At 36.6% G+C, this 17644-nt stretch overlaps 1 protein-coding gene across 2 annotated transcripts in view; it reads right to left on the reverse strand.

Annotated features, from left to right (window-relative positions):
- Window positions 1-17644, reverse strand: part of LOC112983666 (versican core protein) — a 114967-nt gene that overhangs the window by 35980 nt on the left and 61343 nt on the right. The gene's annotated exons all lie outside the window — the stretch shown is intronic.

The raw sequence follows: 17644 nt of genomic DNA on the forward strand, positions 1-17644 counted from the left end.
TAACTTCCAGAGGTGTTGCAATTTGGCATTCTGAATGACGAAGCAAATAAGAAAAATATTCTGGATACAAAAATGAACCATCATCCAGACAGTAACACAAACAAAGCCCAGTTATTTTTCTCTGCTTATCGCTCACTCGAATTATTCACACACACCCGTATACTATAAACCTCTCATTTTTTTTCCTAGGTAGCCAAACAGATAGAAAGGAGGGAGAAAGTTCTAAGCAGACAAGGTTTTAGTTGCAAAGCCCTCATGAATTCCTGTAACATTTATGATCCCAAATTCCACAGACATTTTTAAGTACTCCTTCTCAGCATAAACATTACTGCAAACTCTCTGTTCTATATAATGTATGCTACCCTCCGAAAAAAAAAGTTTTAACTGACTCAAAAAAAACCCTAACTTTCAGGCTTTCATTGATACAAGGCTCAACCTACTGACTTGAAGCTGGAAATTTTGTCGTGAAATCTTATTCCATAAATGTATCTTGCTTGTGAGTATATGTTTACAACCATTTTGTCCAAAGCAAATTTATTCTCAGCTGGTATAAACTGATGTAACCAATGAAGCTCTGCCTACATCTACCAGTAGAGGATCTAAACCAACACAGACTACCTCTCTCTTAGAGCATTGTCAGCAACAGTTGCTCCCCACAAAATACTTTCAGGTATTCTGTCATACACACTAGATGATGGAGTACAGTGTATAACTAAATTTTCCTCATTAAAACTATTTACAATATGTAAAAAAAATGAACATATGACAGGTAAAATATTTCATTAGTTAGAGGTAATTCTGCTAAATATGAGCATCATTTAACCTGTAGGACTACTGAGCCCTCAAAGATATAGTAATCAGGTGATCACTCTGGAAAAGAATGTATTAAATCATATTAAACTGATGCATAACCTTGCGAGAGGCTTGTGATTCTTCTGATGTCTTTTTGTGCACACAAATTGACGATGAATTGACTGGAAAAGGTTACTACATCTCTATTGAAAATTAATGTTCTAATATCTCATCCTGTGTTTACAGTTAAACTTATGAAGTATTTACTGAGTCTTCAGTCTGATGCACTTCCAGCTGAAGGGTAAATGGAGACTTCAGGTCTGTTTTACCAAGAACATGCAGTAAGGATGCCATGAATCTGAGGCGCTGATTTAATTATCAAACAACTTGTGAAAAATTAAGATCCATAACAGCTCTACAGAGAATTAATCATCTTCAGTGTTGTGTATTTCCACTAAAATAATCAGAAAGAGTAGTTTTGATTTTTTTGTGCAAGCCAGAGGTACAGAACTAAGCTCAGTGTTCCCAGAGCAAGGAAAAAAGGGTTGCTTTATACCTCTTTTCTGCCTCAGCTATTATGTATTGCCCCAATGAAGTCTGGTGTTTACCTCGTCCTGCATTATGACAGCTCTATTAGATAACTACAGAATTGAAACTCCTCCTTTCCCCCTGACATAGACTAGTGTTCTTTTATTCAGTGGTTGTAGAGAGAGAATTTCACCCTGTTCTTTCCTCCAGTAGCTTTGAAATATTTACAGAGGCTGCATGCTGCCACAGGAAAAATACAGCTTCTGCAGCTGTTCATTTGATTTTTCCCAGATCTACCTTACCTTTCAAATTTTGCTCAGGCAGAAAAGCAAGAATTTAGCTATTTGTCCAAGATTTGCAATCTGACACAGAGACACATGTCGACAACTGAGCAATAAAGTCACTTTCAGAATCCACAAATTTTAGCGAACAGCAATTCTGGTCTATATATTTAGAGGTTATTCTTTCACAAAAATGGAAGTGCTAATCAACACAGGTTTGTACACTGTCTTTTCAAGACTGTGAATGCAAAAAATACAACGGAACTAGATACACAAATGAGCAAATGGCAAATTCGACCTGGTAGGAATAGGCAGAAATGACCTGGTATATAGACTAAATGGAATAAGCATTAATTATGATTTTCATGATTGTCTGCACAAAGTATATAGCATCCTTTTGCACACAACTATATATAAAATTTTTTAAAAACCTGGGTGGAACTGGATAGGCTGTAATTTGGAGGAGGGTACCATGACTAACAAGTTCTGACCAGTGTATTATTTTTGTAGCAGTGCACACCTGGGAGTCCCTCAAATTACTAGCTCACGCTAAATCATTTATGGTAGGTAATAAATTTAATGAACAACATCTGTTCCAAATTCACCTAGAAGACATAGACAAAATCTTACATACGCAAAGATCTCTATCAGATCTTGCTTTTACTTTGTTCGCTTTTTCAAGATCTCACATGCCGCAAAGATCCACATAAAAGAACCTTAGCTAAAGGTATGATATTGCAACAATAAACTGTCAGGAGTCTCTTTCATTAAATACTAAGCATTTCTGTTTTGTTTGTTTGTTTCAAGAGCAAAATAACCAGCTTTTAAGAAGACAGTAATACACTGAATCCTGCTCAATTCTTTCTAGTAAAAATTTCTCCACTCTAGAACTTTGATTATTCAGTGTTAGCAAGCCAAGTTGCCAATATTCAGCATTATTAACTACAGTAAATTCTCTAAAACCTAGAGATGGCCAATAATCTATCTAATAATACAGCTCATGTAACATATAACCTTGTTCTCTAAGAATAAGCAAGACACGGAGATGAAAACCTGAATTCTATCGTAAAATATGAATTTAGGAGGGAGAAGTCTTATCTATTAAACTGGTTTGTTAGACCCTTAGGGCAGACACACAAACATCTGTAAACTGGCTAGGTAGAGCTGACGTGTTGCCAATTTTTATGTTCGTGTCCATTTCAGCTGAAATGCCCTGTGCAGGGAAAGCCATACAGATATGAACTTTTTCATGGGAGACAAAGTGAGGATTTTAAGGGAAAGGAATTTGGCTCTAAAGTATTTTTATAAATAGTTCACACATTGCCATGACAAGCGAGCCAAAAAAGAGCACTTATTCAAAGAGGGGCTTTCTTGATATAATTTCTAGAAAAAGAAATTAAAAAGAAGTAGCTAAAAGGTTGTAAAAACAAGGTTGGCAGTTCAGACTGCCAACAGTCCTAGAGCAGATTTATCAGTAAAGCCTTTCATTGAGGAAAGTGAAGAGGTACGCAGTGGATACAGAGTTGGAATAGATAGGTGGATGAGTTGTATCTGCAGCCTAGAGTATTTCTTAACCCATTTAATATGTATAGAAGTTTTAAATTACCTTTCTAGAAAAGATTTTTAATATTTTACAAAGAATCCTGAAATCCTTTTCTAAAATCATATTCTGGAGGTCAGGCGGTAAAAAGCATTTTCTCTACCAAAAGCCTTCAGATAAGCAGCTGAAGAAGAATGAATAGAGAACTAAACAAAAAACAAATCCTGATGCTTTCTAAACTTGCAAAAGAATGAATGATATCATTCAGAAGACTTGTGGATTTAGCACACTTTTGCAAAGTCTCATTCATAATGGGACAGTTAACATCCAAGCTGAAATGCTGCAAATAACAGAATTCCACCTGTAGATTCCTGCAGTTTGCCCAATGTTTGTGAGAAATAATATTGTTCAGTCTTTTGTAAATGGACTGGAGGTCAGATAAACCCATGAATTACACTGAAAGATTCACAAACTGCTTCATGGATTTTGAATCAGGGCCTGTATTTTGTTTGGAGAGGAGAGGAGAGGATTTATAAGAACACTATTTTGGACTCTCTGTGTCTTCAAAGTGTGAGTTTCGTTCCATAGTGTGACACCATCACAAACTGCATAATGTTACACTATCAAGAACTCATTACCACATAACAGGCTAGCATGAAAAAACAAAATAGCTTGAATTATTCAAATTTCTTCCTGTGCATGATGACCAGAAAATTTTGATTTTGGCTTCAACAGATTTATATCAGGGTGAATTTATTTCATAGTATGATTAAAATATCATTAAAATATTGCGTGTATGGGTCTGCATCAAGTTTCTGTAAATGTGACATTCAGTGACTGTGAAAAGAGCTTATGTCATAACTTAATTGCAACAAGAATCAAAAATGTGTGGCTCAGAAGGAAAAGCAATAAACAAGTTAGTTTAATGTAAAAAGTGGGGAAAACCTGTTTTTTTCTCGAGTATGCTTGTTAACTACAGTCATGTTAAATGACTTCATTTCTTCTGCTCAGATATGTATTTTGCATTTATTTTTAGATGCACTGAGTGCCTCGTCAGCACATATTTCACCAATATCAGGACTGGATGGACTCTACTACACAAGGGCCATGCAGTGAAATGGCTTCTCCTCTGTTACGTGATCAAGCACATGAACCCTGATCTGTAGTGCCACTGCAGAAGAGGGCTTCAGCCCCCTTTGCCCATCCTTCCACAAATGAACCTCCCTATTTTTTTTAAACATCCCTTCATGTACTTCATGTTTGTATCTGTGATTAGTTTGGTTCAAAATCTTTAACAAGAATCTAACCTAGATTTCAGCCCACTGATATCTAACTGTCCCACATGCTTTTGTAGTTAAACTAAAATAACCATAGATTGAAGAAAAAACATCTCACACACATTATTTCAAAACAACCAACCCTCATCATCATTTCGGGACTGTACTTTTTTGTTCTTTAAAATACTCATGGTTGATTGATCATTCAGGACTCTAGCCCAGTGACTTTGGCTAAAAATTTCACATGAGATGAAAATGGGAAATTCACTAAAAACAAAATCACAGTCACATTGAGTCTCTGCACTTCTTCTGATGTGTGTTTTGGTTCATGACTCCTCTGTGTTACAGTCGGTCTGTGCAGTACGATGACCATCATCTACTGTAGAAGACTCCACCACATATACCATAAAACAGTTATACTCCCTAGTAACAGCCTTAAATGTCACCTCCCATTGATCAGATGCTCTGAGACCAAAGTCTGATGTGTCTGAGACAAGGAGCATGGGACAAGTAAAATTGTAATAGCTCTCAGTTGGCACAACATTTTAGTTCATCAGCTAGACATGGAAGAACAGATCATCAGCTTAGGTAAGCCATTATATTACAGCTCAAGTCAGATGTCTCAGACTTCATACCAGCTATTGGTCAGGCCTTTTAATCTTCCTAAACAATTATTCTGAGAAAGGGAATGCAGACCCAAATTTTAAAACTATGCTATGAAAACCACACTAACAACAAAGAGGACAGATGGAGGCAGATGCATAAATCAGTATATACTACATTTTTGTATATTCACAGATTCAGGACAAACCTCTAGTCCAATCTGACATATAACATGGATCACAGAATTTGTCTGAGTGCAACACCGTGCTGTGGATTGAAGCTACTTTGAAAAGCTGATCCAAACAGAAAATCAACAGAATACTTTACTCAACATGCACATTGTATACGATTAAGACTCTATTTATCATGTAGACTAATGGCTTTAATCTGTTGTCTCAAAATCCCTGCACATTTGTGGGACTCTCCTGACAGGCTCACAAAAGTGAACTATCAAGAGCGAGCATACTATCAGCAGAATTAAATTCACTCAATAGGTGTATCCACTTCATCTGGAAAATATTTAGGAGTCCTCAAACTAAAAAAGGTTCAAAATGAATTATTTAAACTGTATAAAAGTTCAGTGAAGCCTTGTATCTGGACTACGATCTTGCATGAGGAAAGACTTAAGCAGCTTTATGTCACTTTTCAGCTCTCCTGAACTTCAGCTCTGCCAGGGACAAGCTTGGCAGCATGGGCTAATTCAAGCAGTTTTATGACTATAGCTTGCTGAAACTCTTCCAGTTAAACGAAACTCTAACAATTCCATGGGACTATGTCAGCCTTAACTAATGTTTTGTTTTAAAAGCATACTAAAGAAGTGAAGAAGCAATCTGACAAAATGGCCCTCATTCATAGAAAAAAATTATTTCAATTTTTTTTGTTTCAGAAAACTTTACATTTAGAATGTTTTTTTCCATAAAAATGCTAAGTTTAAATTGGAACAGAATGCTTCAATTTACAGAACTAAAACATTCTGATAACATCTTTTGGGCCATTTTGTTTCACAGGGAAGGGACTTTTTTCATTGTTCTTTTCATCTCAATTCAAAGGAAATAAGATTTTGAAATACAGACATTTCCTGCTGAAGGAAAATTCCAAGTGTCAGCCTTCAGTACTTGCAATTCCTCTAACTTGTGCCATCTTGTAATATCATTAACCTACCTAAGCACGGTCAAAGTGCAACAGTGCTTCAGGCATACCCCATTTCCCCTGTCAGGAAAAGGTGGGAATAGTGCCAAGGATCTGGTCTAAGGTGTTAAAGAAACATGGCTACTACTATACACACCTAAGTGAAAGATAATAAACAAATGTCTAGAAATAATTAAATTTTTGATCATTTCAATCTTTCTACCTCACATTAACATGACTAGTATGTATGATGAGGTCTAGTAAAATCCAGTTCTTGACTACTGTTCAGTCTAAGTAAACAAAAGGTTTCATTTAGTTCATTTAAAAATATTCCCCAGCTGGATGTATACTTCTATAAGTTTTGCTAACTTTGTCCACCTTTAGAAACATTTAAGGATGCAGTGCATGTTTCAATAGGTGTTTTTTTAACCTTCTAAATTTAATCAAAATTCATATTTTGTTCTCCCACTGACAGTTGAAAGAGAAGTTTCCACTATTAAATCTCATCAACAGTTTAAAAAAAAAAAAAAAAAAGGAACAAATCAAATATAGATTGACCTTGAAATGCACAACTGCTCTAAAGTAAATTTTTGGAAGACAACATTTGAAAAGAAGAATTTTTGCACAGCTGGCTGGGAAGAAGTTGAAAGTAGTTCAAGGTGGGTGGTCAGTCTTGCCTATTCACATTCACGTAACCAGTGTGCTTTCCCATATTTGGGTGTCTGTATTACCATGCAAGATAGAGCCCTGTTTAAAACCTGGGTATCAATGGTTGGAACTGCAGCCTTTTTACAATTGTATCATTCCCACAAGGTCCAGCTTGTCAGAATTGTTGGCTATGACCAGAAACACCTGTGTAAAGTGGATGTCACTTATGTGGACATCTGTTTTGTACAGGGCTCTGGCCTGCATGTTCATGTTCAAACTTCTCTGCCAAATTTTAAAGTAATAGACATGATGATGCAAGAACCATATCAAAAATAAAGCAACCATTCTATTTTAAAAGAGCTTCATGAAGCCTTCTGACCATCTCTGGGCTTTCCTCCAGTCTCATTGCTTCCTGCCTTCTCCCCCATGCACACCATGCCGGTGGTAGGCTTGTTAAGATAAAACAGATCAAGTAAAATGTCAAGTTGTTAAAAATGGCAGTCCTGCAGTGTCAAGTCTAAGCCCCAGCAAGTGCAGGAGCTAGTTCCCTGGATAATAAGTGAATATTTGTCACAGGACATTCTAAGGACAACTATTTTCTTCCCATTTCCTTTCTAGTCAAAGATGTCGCTAACGAAAGCTCTAACCAGCAGTGTTTCCTCCTCAGTGGACCCTACCATAGGAGCCCTGCCACAAGTAGCCTTCCAATGACAATGTTACTTATTGCCCACAAAGAAGACAATCCAAAAACTCTGCACGGCTAAACCACCCAAAAGCAAACAACTGGTAAATATTAAATCCTTATCTCCAGCTGAAACCCTAAACAAAGCAAAAAGTCAGACTGTGCAGTCACCTGATATCTGGATTAGCTGGTTTGTCTGGGTATATATAGAAAAGTCCAACTGCACAGGCCAACTCAGCAGGTCAGGTGACAGACAGAAGTGCTGGCTGGGAATGAAAGCAACCGCTCACCAAAGCTACTTCAGCCTTGATCTCATGTGTGGTCTTCCGTGGTTGAGGAGGAAACAGTGGGAAATCAACTGTCCTGGCCTGTTCCTAGCCCACTCTCACCACCATCTCTCCATTACACTTATACCCAACGGCGTTCTGTGCTACACAAGGGAAAACCCAAAACACCTCTATTACACAGCTGGAACGAGGAGCAACAAGCTCTGTCCTTATTAATGTGGGAGGAGAGTGGCCCTGCACAGCAGACCTAAAAATGACTTGTCGCCACAAAAGGTTGGTGCACATGTCAAAATACTACAGACGTACAGACAACGTTGAAGCAGGTGTTGTCCACCATTAGACTGTTGCTGTAGTTGCTCAGACATGAAACATCCCATAATGAACATTTATTACTTTGTCCCTTTCCCTGGTAACTGTCACAAAAGAAATATATTTTGGCTTTAGGAACAAACTTATGGTAGACTCATTAATGCTTTTGTGGCAGTTCTAAAAAAATTTAGATTGATATCATACTAGTGTAGTATTAATAAGGGTTGTTTTACTTAGTAGGCATGAGCTAAATGTTGCTTTCTTAAACAACGTCATTTGTCTCAAAGGGAAAATTTTATGTGGCAAAAATAAAACCAGAAAATATTCTGATGTTCCAGTCCTAAGACAGAGAGATAGACAGCTGTGCTTATATATATGGTAATACATTTATGTGACTATATGGCAGATTTATTTCCATATACTGTTCAAGAGAAGGAGAGGGAGAGAGAGAGGGAGGGAGAAAGAGAGAGGGAGGGAGAGAAAGAAAAAGAGAAAGATGAAATTTTCAGGAGGATCCTCTCTATGCAAACCGGCTTTCTTCTGAATAACTCCATTCAGATAACTGAAGTTATGCTGATTATTCCACCTGATCTAGTCCACAAGGCTCTTTTCACTGAAATCTGGAGTAGTTTATGTATATACACTGTCACTTATCATGAAGCTATTCTGATATTTTATCCACCACAGTTTTCCAAGTATCTTTCTAGTGCCTCATAAGCACACTTTTAATTTAACCTCTGCACAAGCCCACTGGTCATGCAGCCAGCACTCAGAATCACAGCTGATCAGATGAACTGATTGGCTGCAGTCCCTGTTCCTTTTGTGGTGATATTTAGAGCTATTAATCATGTGACAACATACATTTATTCTGTCACAGCAAGTCTATTTTTAGCCTTCAGTTTTCTTCACTGAAATATGACCAAAGCTTTGCAGAAACAGCCCAGTATGTGACAAATAAACCTTGGCCTTGCAAAATGTCTAGAGTTACTACAATTATCTTCATAACATCTTAAATGAAAATATATGTTTTAGAATATATACAATTAGAGCGATTATACACACATATTGACATAAATGGCATGTGGATTTTGCAGGTAGGTCTGGGTGTAAATTTTATTCAGAAAGACATAATGGATTCTATAATTGCAGTCTTAGTGATGTATTCTTGGAATCATCTCTTGACTTGTGGGGAAAAAAAGCTAAAAAAAAAATCCATTTGAAATTTAGCCATTGGGGTTAATAAACAGGGCTGCTTTGGAAAGTCCAATACGGTCGAGAGACAAACTTGATTCTCAGTTATACCAACATAAGGCTGTAAAAACCCCACTGCTGCGCGTAGAGTGCACCAGTGTAAATCCCCCTTTCAGATGCAACCTTAAAATAAGGAGTGCACTGTCATGCATTTGAAAGCATTTCAAAAATTAAATACTAAACAATAAATTGATAAATAATTTCTTACCATACTCCTAGATCAAGCCTTGGGGAGCCTTTGATCCTCACACTTTCCTCAACTCTGCACAGTAACATGTGCACAGCAGCCGAAATAGAAAGAGCATAGAAGAAAAGGAAGCCTGATGGAGCAGAAGTACTCCAGAATAAACTTATCAGTGGAGCAGACGTATGTGAGCACAAGCACAAGCTACTATATACCTATATAAATAAAATTTAATCATTTTATTATTTGGAGCTGGAAAAGAACATACAACCCATACAAAGAATGAGTTGTTTCTAACTATATATCCAGATAAATATTAAAAAAAAAGAAACTGTTTCATTTTTCTTTTAAAAATAAAACTTTTTTTTTCTATTTTCAGTTTTTTTCTTGGAAAGATGGAACATTGCTTTGGAAAAAATACTGATTTGTTTTTAGAAACAAATGTTTTTCAAAAAAAGCCATTTCTTCTGGAAAATACTTGAGAACAAAAGTTTTCAACCAACTACAGCTAAAAATAGTTTCGTAGCTGTGGTAAGCCTGGTGCAATACTAAAAAATGGGGGAGAATGGAAAAGACAGTCTTGACTATAACCCTGTTAGCATAAAGTCCATGCTGTACTAACATGGCTATATGGCTTCTGATTCAAAATTAGATCACATCTGACAGGCTCTGAATGTGGCCAGAATAAGCTGCAAAAAACCATGAAGCCAAATAATTCAAATAAATCAAGAACAAATAAATGCTTGAGGGATATTTGGAGATGTAGATATATTTCACTTTCATTGATTTTCATAGTGTTCTTAGTTCATGTTATATATAAACAGCTAGTTTTTCAGGGTAAAGACTATGTCTGATGCCCTGCTGGGTTATCTGATAATCCTGATAACTTAACACTCAGGCTTGTGCAAAACTGTTATCCATTACGTGCACTGCAATGCTCAGCAGTCTTCTAACTTGGGAATGCTGGACTCCCACATCCAGCACCAACATACAACATAAACAAACATCACTATCTTTGGCCACTATTTAGTCATTTTCAAACTACGATAAATTTGCCATTATTGTCCTTCTGACCCAAGCTATGAAATCAACTAACATTAATTGTTGTGCAGGTGATTAGTCAAAGAAATTCTGTGAGAACTTATGCTAACTTCACCTCCTGCAAGCACGAGAAGGGGTACCTGCACTAAGGCAAAGCTTCGTTCACCATCACAACTCCATTAGCACTATCTAGTTTCACCAGAGGATTTACCTTGTGCTGTTTATCCTAAGGACATTTCCAAAAGACTGTACAATTTTGCTCATAACACTTAATATCCAGCTAAAAACAACTCTGGCAACTCATTATGAAACTGAGTAGCAAATGCAAGAGTTACCCTAGGATCATTTCACTTACCACTTCTTAGAAAGGGAAAAAATCCTACAATAAAAACTTACAAAAGGAGGATGCTGGTCTGTGTGTATATATGCATATTCTTTGACATTATTTTGACATAGTAATTACATCAAATACGTGAAAATTGCTTTCCTAATGCCAAAAAGCTCCCACTGAATCTATGGAACTCTTGCTTGACTAGGGACTACATGAAAAATCCAAAATTTTAGTTAAAAAAAAAAAATTAATGCTTCTCATGCACTCTGTAATCTAATGCTGGTTAAAAAAAAAAAGAGTAATGAAGTGCAGCAGAGGCAATACAAACGCAGGCATGGACTATTGGAAGATGAAATTGCTCCTGATTGGGAGCAAACTTCCCATCACATTTTTCTTCCTCAGGAATTTCAGCTCTAACCATTAATGAAGAGAAATTTCTATAAGATTTTTGAAACTGAATTTTCCTCATTTAAGCAAGTGTAACAATACAAAACTGGTCAGACAAGTCCTAGTACGATTCACTGCACTTTTTTTTTTTTAATGTGAATTATTCAGTTGAACAAGATAGATAACTTCAGCTCCATTTTCCCAGAGGCTACAGGAAATATGTTGCAGACACTCTGAACACATCCTGACTTGTGCCAGGAAATAATTCAGAAGTATCTTCAAAGACACTGACAGGTATTATGTATGCTATTGATCAAATTTATCATCTACACACTGCCAAAAAGAGGGAGAGGGAAAAAGACTAGCTGTATTCCCTGCATTAGCAGGAAGGAATTCAATCATTTCAAAGATTCACAGAGATCTAAAATGTGCAAAAAACAACTGAAAAAAAAAATCCTACTGAAAAATGATAGCCAGAAAAACTACATATTCAAAAAGAAAGAATAGCCAACAAGCATTTTTAAAGTGCTATTATCAGAATAATTATCAAGTGACCCTTCTTAAGGGGATGACTTTCTACTAAGAGCTTTAGTCTGTGAGTCACTTACAAGAACATCTTTGTTTACATTTCCGGGACCACATCTGGTATTTATCCAGAGTTTGGCTGTATCCAGGGAATCATTTCATGTAAAGTAAAATGATAAGGATAATGTATTCTGAAAGTGACAAAAAAGCTGGTATTTCCAGCATATGTATTAAGATTTTTTACAATATCGATACATTCAGAAAACTCTGGTACAGACAACCACTTCCTTAAAAATTTTAATACATATTCTGGATGTAATCTCTATGTAAAAGACATTTCATCTTTTCTGTAGTACAATTTCTGAAGACTTTCTACACGTGCAAACAAAACTTGTTAAAGGATTCCTCTTCCTTTACAACAGATGCATGAAAACTACATTGTACCTATGAATAAAATTCTTTCATTTCTCTCATGAATAAAGAAAGAGCTATAAGAAAGCTAGAAATGTGTAATCTCTATGTCTATATCTGGGATGTTTCCTTGGAAACAATGCGAAAACAGCAGGGAATGTGTAGGCATCCTCTGAACAATATTTAATGTGAGGGCACTGTTCCTTGTATCTATGGGAGTTTATAAAGGAATGTGAAAAAAGATATTATTGTTCTATAATAAGTCTTCAGGAAGAGGCAGCAATAGTGGCCTACAGACTACTTATTAATTCACAGACTTAGTTTTGCTTCGTTGTGAAACTTTTTAAGTATCAAATTTCAGTTCTGTTGAGTATGGGGTTGGGTTTTTTTCTTTTCCTTTTTTTTGACAAAGGAGCAATGTACAAAAAGCTTGAATTTACTACAATTATTTGCTTATTAGTGTTTTCTGTCATACAGGACGCTCTTGTGGTTGAATTTGAAATCTAATTTATATGTGATTGTGTCCAGTTTATTTTAAAAAGCCCTTCACAGAGCTAATACAACATGAATATTCTAATGTAGAAAAATTCCAGCCAGATTAATTAAGCAACAGGTCTATCAATTAAGATTAAATATGTTCATTTAATTCCCTACAACACAAATCCATTTTGAAGAAAAGAATACCCTAATTTATAAAGTAAATCGGAGGTGGTAAAGGTTATGAAGATATTCTTATACCTACCATCCCTAAAACTATTTTGCTCTCAATCAGCTCATTGGAATTATTATGCTGTAATTACACTGGGGAACATGAAATCAGAATCTGGCCACAGTACTTAGTATTTAACACTCGAGTACTCTACGCAAAATGACAAGTTTGCTCAGTATATGCCAGGTTTTAGGAATGATATGGAGAGTTTGGCCATTCAGGATATGAAAATTACTTGAACAGATATCTGACATTAACAAACCTCTTTCATTTGGAAATATGTTTCAAAACCACTAGGTGTTTTCCTTTCTTAGCTGAACACACAAGCACAGTGTTAGAAACAAAACATTACTAGAAAGGACCACATTAATAATTCCAACTTTGAAGCAAAACCATGCCCATTGACTACAGTGTGTTCATGGAAGCGGGGCATGTATCCTTTCTCCAGGACTGGGGAGAGCCAGCAGCTGCCATAATATCAGCTAGAGCATTACAGTTAATAAGGATACAGGCCCAACCCTCAGTGAAAGCAGTAGGGGATTTTGCCTTTAATAAGTTGGGAAGATGGTTCAGGCTACACTGAGCCACTTTTACTATTGCTCCAACATCCCACCAGAAATGAATCCAGGTCAGTCTACTAGCACAATATCAACAAAACTGTGGCCACAGAATACAACATTGATACAAGGCAAGATGTACTTGCAAATTAAATGGTGCACTGTTTACCACATTGTTTAGGTAAATTTGGAACTTGCTTCCTCTTAGCTGCATGACAGTGATCACAAGAATTAAGCACTTGCTCCTGATGCTAAACAGCTTGCACAGACAGGGAAATCCTACTCATTATTATCCATTTGGACATGTAATCAGTCACTGCATAGTACAGTAGAATGAAATGAATGCAAGAAAGCAACTTTTCTTTACAATAAACTTGGATTTGAACTAGGTCCTAAGAATAAATAATAGCTTTTAGTAACATACACTTCTTTGTGGAAAGACAAACAGTGATTTCAGCACACAAATGAAGAAGTCTCCTCAACTCCTAAGACAATAATAAATACACTAAGTTTTTGAGAAGTACAACAAAAATAGCACGTAGCACACATGTGTATACCACAAAGCACTGTGTCCAGATAGATTTGCCAGTGGGCATAAACAGAATAACTTAAAAGAGAACAATGTGGGTACAAGCACAGGCAGATACAAACGTACATGCTCCATGCTTTTAAGCTGGCTCGGGTGCAAGTGAAGTGCCACCTGAAAGCTGTGTTGCTAGGCACATTACTCCTACCTCTCCACACAGTAATCTAGTCAGGGCATCGCATCATCCCGACACCCACAGCTCCAGGAACAGAACCAGCTTCTCTTCTCCCAGCCCAGAGTATTTCCACTCTTCCATGCACACATTCGCCCCAAAGTTAGCAAAATGAATGGGACATGATTATTTGCTATAACTCAACAGAGAAATAAGAGTATCAAGGGACAAATGTCAGAGAAAAAAAAGAATTATTCAAGCTAAAGACAATGCTGGCAAGAATAAATGTGTACAAACTGGCCAAGGAATGATTTAGGGTAGTTATTAGAATCAGACTTCTAACACAGTCATGACGTTCTGGGACAACTTTGCAGTAGGAGCGCTGGGAGCAAGAGGACTAAATGAACTTTGTGACAAGGCCTAAGAGGTACCTGAAAAGACTCTATTCTGCCTTTTTTTTTTTTTTTTAAGTTTATAACTGTGAGTCATTAGCATTCTGTATTCTACAGTATTCATTTTCATTCAAATTTCACATACTCTCTTACATTTCTAAGACAGAAATATGCACATCAGAGAATTGCATGTTGAAACACAAAGATTTATAATCTCTTTCCATAAAATTCCACATCTACAAAGCACAAGTTCCTGCAATTTCATTCAGTTCAAAGCTGGAGGGGACAAGAAACCAGATAGAGCTGGTGTGAGTCCCAGGGTCCAATAAGCACTTCGAAACATATTCACTAAGTAAAGACTTTTAAATGTCTCCAAAAAATGCAGGTGTGCAAATTACTCCTGATACAGACAGGATTATGTTTCCAGTATCCCCTCAACCACTGTTAAACAACACCCCCACAAGCATTTTTCAGCTCATAAAAGGTTTATGAGCTGAAAAGTTCCTTCGGGTTTTTTTTTCAGCTACTAATCCATTACCTTCTAGCAACAGCATCAGAGCTCGCCACTACAATACACAGAAGCTATTAGAACATAAAAGGGCACAAAGTGGTAAGTTTTACCTCTTTGCAATGAAAGACAGAACCCCTGTGTCCTGTTTCATGCAATGGAAAACCGCTAAATGGTAACACATCACAGTGCAGGGCTATTTAGCTGTCTCATTTCAACAACATTGTCATGAGCCAAAGCGAGCAACATGTTGTTCCATGTGCGTGAATGAAGTCCCAAGCACTTTCCATTATGAAACACGTGCGTGTTCCTTTTTATAACAAGAAAGGGATGTTTCCCCATGCACAAATATATTTTCCTCATTAATCTGAACACCTGTCCTAGATCTGTTCTTGTGCCATAAACTGTCAGAAATGGCATGCTTTATATTCCTCTTAATTTGTGCACCTGCCTCACATTTGCTCACATGGCAGTATATGGATTGTTTGTACAATACATTTTCTCACAGAAAACTGCTGTATTCTTAAACAAACAAGCAGCTTAATCCATTCAACTATATGTTCTTTCTTATGAGCATTTGAGTGTATTTGCCAAAATGTAAGATATTGAGCATGACCTACAGCCAGGTCCCTAATTACTTCTGTTTCCATGAGTAAAATTTTATACCTAAAAGTAAATGAAACTTCATTTATGAAAGTTTTAATTGATTGCAAGCAAACATATGAGAAGCTAGGAGTGTAATGATTTAACTCTTGGATAGCGTAAGAAAAGACGTCCTTTAGGAGAAAGTCTTTCTGGATGCCTGGTCGAATAAAATTAAGGGTGTATTGTATTTAAAAAAAACAAATATATATAACATCAACTGTGAGGTATATATTGTACTATTTAGGACTAATCCGGGGGGTCTAGGACAGCCTAAGATTCTTGCCAATATATGTAATTGAATTTAACCCTGTCAACATTCAACATCTTTCAAGTGTGGCTTGCATCTAAAAAAATAATAAAGAATAATATCCCCTGCATTCCATGCATCCATAACACATTCCATACACCCATAGCACATTCCATCTAAAGACTTCAAAGCACTTCAGCAAAGTCGGTGCCAGTTTAGTGAGGGTTTGAGAGGGAGAAGAAAGGCGCAAGAAAAGCTTCCCAATTTTACTTCTCTCAGATCCTGGCCACAGGTACAGTTACTAGACTTGGCGTAGCAAAGGGCTATACTCTGCTTCACTTCGCTTCACCAGGACTTAAGACATCCCACAGATTGTGGAGAGAGTCATATGCTACCTGTGACACACGCTGCCCTGCTCGCTGAGAACTGCTAGAACAGTCTGCTTCTCTCAAAACTCCTCTAGTTTGGCATGACCCTTGTTTTCCATATGGAATATAAAATATTGCTCATAACTAACAAAGCCTATAGCACCTCTACGGAGCACTTGAATATTATTATGCCTACTCTACAGATGGCAAATGGAGCTGCAGAGAGTAATACTCAGTTGTGTTAGCATAATAGTATGTTTTCACTGTAATTAAGTGATATGGCTGATAGGAAACAAAATGTGATACTGTATTTCCATTGAGTTCTGCTTTAATAATAAACTGTTGCTTCTAGCAAAAACTGAATAACAAGGAAGTGAAGAAAGACTAAAAAAAAAAAAACCTCACAAATATTTCTAACTCTACTGCATACACAAGATGGAAAATATTATATTCATTTATATACAACAACTTTTATACAGCAAACCTCTCTTTATTAATTCCTATTTAGAACAGCTATTATTTGAAGGGTGTGGTATGCAAGTTGTCATTTTTTAGCATGCATTTTTGGACTTTTGGCTTCAAAATCATGAAGGCCTTTACTTATATTCTTCACTGATTACAATATTTAAGAATGATAAGCTATATTGCCTTGAAAATACGCCACGGCAAAGGAGGAAAAACTCTTGTTTTACCAGAGACCTGTAATGATGAAAGCTATTTCTTGTTCCCATTTAGCTGAGAACTAGAAGTCAAAGGTACAGTTTATGTAGGTCCTGGATGACTGTGAATCAATTTCCAAACTAAGAACAACAGAGTAAGAAGTTGAACTATGTCCTCGTGAAGGGCACATGTTAGTAATATTTGCCGAATCCATTCCTCTCCACCACCTCCTATATACGCTTTCTTCAACACAAAGAAAAGCTTATGTACTGAGGAACAATGAAGTGAAAATGTGTTTGACAGGATTTTTCAGATGCAGTCTTTCATTTCTCCAGAAAGAACAGAAAAAAAAACACTAATCTAAATCCTCAGACAGAATAAATCTTTGGCAGCTCTAACCTAACTTGTGGGAAGCAGGTGTAGGGTGGCTTTTCTCTAAAATTGGAGGAACTTATACTGTCAGATTCTGAAAACAGAGCAATAAAGAAAATTCCTTTGCGACCTTGTACTAAATACTTTATAAAGCTCCTTGTGCTTTAGGAGAGGAGAGAGACTGCAATTTAGGGAATTTCATAATATTTCAAGAAAAATAAAAAATTTTTTTTGAATATTTGATAGAATAAATCATTCCTAAAGGCAGAATTTGAAGGCTGTA

The sequence above is a fragment of the Dromaius novaehollandiae genome, chromosome Z (assembly GCF_036370855.1).
Source record: "Dromaius novaehollandiae isolate bDroNov1 chromosome Z, bDroNov1.hap1, whole genome shotgun sequence".
Taxonomy (NCBI): domain Eukaryota; kingdom Metazoa; phylum Chordata; class Aves; order Casuariiformes; family Dromaiidae; genus Dromaius; species Dromaius novaehollandiae.